The following is a 3915-nucleotide window of genomic DNA, read 5'->3' as shown; positions in this document are numbered from 1 at the left end:
CTATAAAAGGTTGTAAAGATAACAACGAACTCTACAAGTCACTCTACTATATCTTTGAGGTTTCTATACCTGCAATGATTTTTCTTTTAATTGGTAACAGGCCAATCACGTTCCAATGATAACAAAAAGGTAGAGTAGATTGAGGGTTAAATACGGAAACGTAATGTTACAACGTTTAACCCTTTAGGGGTCGTCCCTATGGCGTCACTAATATGGCGGCACCACCCTGTGGCTTTTTGATACCAGAAGATGTATGGTAATTGTGTCGTTGATAGTGATTCTACATCGATGTTTATCAAGATTCTCAAAAGCGGCAAGGGTGCTGAACATTGTTCGCCGAGAATTTCGTCTCGGTTGCGGCAACAAGGGGATAAAACGGGGTCGGATAACATTACGTAGAAACCCAACCCTAGTACACGCTCTATTGTTCGTAAATTAACAAGAAGCCGGATTAAAATTTAAATAGCATTTACTGATAACTGGGATTAAAGGAATTAGAACATTTTACGTTAAAGAAACGAGTGGTAACGACCGACTACGAACCAGCCAGGAAAGCGTATATGATGTCATTCATTAGTGACGCCTTTGCGTCAGCCAGAATTTTACCACTGAATCAATCAGTCGCCTTTTAATTACAAATTTACGAGGTTTCGTAGCAAACCAGCAATGTGTATGGTTTATGGATAAGGTCTACTGGAAGTAGACGTCACTTACATATTATAACATCAGATATATTTTTCCCGGCTGTTTATGGTGGGTAATTGCCTGTCGTCTGGTTACTCGTTAATGATTTTGAATTCATACGCTTTTTATTTGAACAATATTAAAAATAATTCAATTAATTGTACAGGCTATTTCAAAAAGGTATTGGAAAAGAATACTAGTTAAGTATGCAATTCTTGTAGTTATGTAAATATTCGAGACATTATGGACTAAGTCTCTAAAAACCAATGGGATTGTAATCCTTTTTGTTAGAAGACGTCGTGCTTGGACTTGGGAATTGTAGTTTAATTACTGACGTAATTCAATAAATCTTCTTCAATGAAGTGAACTAATTCACTAGTATAGTTCAGTAGTTCATTTAGTTCAGCACTAAGAATATAGAGTACGCAAAACGTTCTACTATAATACAGTACAAATGTATTTTGAACTCATGTCTTTTCAGTACCACCTATTTTCAATTGATTCTACTCATGTATTTTCAAATTTTTCGTCCCCACTTCCCACTTCTCACGCAAAACTTCTTCTACGCCGCTCAGCCAATGAAAAAATAAATGCGCAAAACCAAATTATACGTTTTATATTAATTGTAACTACTGCACAAAAGATTTACGCAGTTTTTTTCTATTTGGTCTGTGATTGCCACAAAATGAGGATGGACGAGAGTTGAAAATACATGAGTCGATTAGTTGCGATAGGTTGAAAATATTACTGTACAAGAAGTGAAGAAGTAGTAAAAATTTTGAACAAAAAATAGGTAAATTATAAATTTAACATATGGTACATTATTTGTTCAAATTCTTGTCATTCTCTTATTTGTTGTCTTTTCTGACTTTTCATTTTCCGTATCGCTAAAGGAAAAATTGAGCTTTGCAAAATAGGAAAACATCATATTAATCCGTCATATTAAAAATTTTGAAGTAGAAGCAATTTTTAAGTTCCAACATTCATTTCGTTTTCTTATTACGAATCTGTAATAAATTAATCAAATCAAATTTTACAGATGTACCTCGAACAATTAGTTATTTACTATGTGCAACAGTAATTTCTTTAACGCTTTATAACAAAATGTCATGTAGGTATAAGAATTTTCTCTTGATTCATAAGAACCCATTAACAGCACTACAATTTTTGGTAACTAACTTCATATACGTATCCAGGATATTTGAAAAGTAACATTATAATGATATCAAGTAAAAACATTTTCAATTGTTTTAATGTTTATTACATAATAGCTTTAAAGGACTCAAAGAACCGTTGTTTCAAAAATCGAACGTGAATTTTCCTTACAAAATTTTCTGTATTGCAATAAAATTTTAGTAACAAGCATTTTTTAACTGGCAAATGCAACACATTAAAATGGAAACTCAGCTAGATTAAATAAAACATTAAACACATGCCATCCATTATTATTTTTGTTTAATCCGATATTATGCGCGAAAGCTCATATTTTTTTTGGCTTTAATCCAATCGACAGTTTTTGATGCGTGCAATTTTTATAGGAACAATTAATGGTCAATTCTATATCGCTCGCTGTCCTATTATCCTACCTGTCATTTTACCTGTCAATTTAGAAATTCTTTATTAGTAGGTATAATCTGATCAAAAACATGAAAGCTGTGACACATATTAACACGTACTAATAACTGTATTTCTTACCAATAGGCGTAGTTTTTTATCCAATCAATAGGTACTTACAGTTTTTTTTAATACTACACAACACAGTTTTAAAATAATTTTTTACCTACAACGTACACAATCAAAAACGTGAATCTTATATTAAAAGAAAATTCTGTCTATGCAGTCGTAAGATAAAAAATTATCCGGAGACCACTAGGAAATTGCGTTTTTGAACTTCCGTTCTACTAGAATAAGTACGAAAGAACTAACATGCGCCAGGTATTATTAATGACAATCAGAAAAACCTCATTTGTGCTTTAGGATGTTTGAGATGTATGTCAAAATGCTACGAGACAAATAAAAATTTGGAAGAACGTTTCTCATTCAATTTTAAAACTCCTGTAAAAATTACAAATCGATTCACTGAACCGTTAAAAAGTTATTCTAAAACTTTATAATAAGTAACTTGAACTCTGAAGAATCACTTTAGCGTAAGGCTATTCAAATTCAAAAAAATGGTTATCGGGGAAAAATTGAAAAATTAGCTGAAAATCTCGTTTTTACTTGATAATATAATGATAACATTTATAATTGTCTGAAATAAATGCAATGTTAAAGTTTTAATTATTATTTAAACATATTAAAAAGTCTTACGCTCATTATTAATAGAGATTGAAACTAAATATTTTTTGTTTCGAAGTTGAAATCAAGGCATATTCACTGCCTAAAGTCAGTTAAAAATTTTCCATATTATTCGTTATTTCTTATTTTTGGTCAAATTCCAAATTTTCTCTCAAACCGTATCCTTTTTTTTAGTATGTATAGTATTTATTTACCTCATGATATGCTGCAAAACCTAATTAATCACGAATTTCTAATTTTATGTACTCTTGTCTCCGATTGTACCTCCCAAACATCCTTAAAAAGACACCCAGCCGTCCGTACATCAAGGAATAGTGTTGGAATAACGGGGGAGCACCTACCAAATAAGCAAAACATTTTCAGTATTTGAAATTTTTAGTTTGCTGTACTAAATTTTAACACTAAATATACATAAAAAAAAGTAACTTTACCACTGTTTGAAAAAAGGGATTTGCAAAAATGTCATCAGAGTGTGTTCTTTGTTATGTCTGCAAAACACATTGTTGAAACATCAAACTAATTAAAATAATTCGAAGTGGTCTGTATTCTGTCGAAACTGCCAGACGCGGATAGCGATTTCGATCTTTTTGGATCTCATCAGCGCGTCGCAGGCAGCTCTGACAGAACACAGACCAACTTTTACCTGCTGTCTTAACAGTGCGTTTCAGAAAATACTACAAACGGCACAGTGAGCGCCATCTGTAGCACGATGCTACATTTTAGGATTACGTATTTTTCAACAAACTAATTCTTTTTCGACATTATTTACTTCTTTCGAGTACTTTGTACTATTTTGTTCGGTTAAAGGTCAATTTATGCGTTGGAGGAAGGGCTAATTTATGCATTCGAGGAAGGGTAAGTTGAAGACGCTATTTTCATTAAAAGTCATGACAAACTACAACTATGACAGAAAATTTCAGTATTTAAGACAAA

The sequence above is a fragment of the Agrilus planipennis genome, unplaced genomic scaffold (genome assembly GCF_000699045.2).
Source record: "Agrilus planipennis isolate EAB-ADULT unplaced genomic scaffold, Apla_2.0 scaffold36, whole genome shotgun sequence".
NCBI lineage: Eukaryota > Metazoa > Arthropoda > Insecta > Coleoptera > Buprestidae > Agrilus > Agrilus planipennis.
This window is presented reverse-complemented; position numbering follows the sequence as displayed.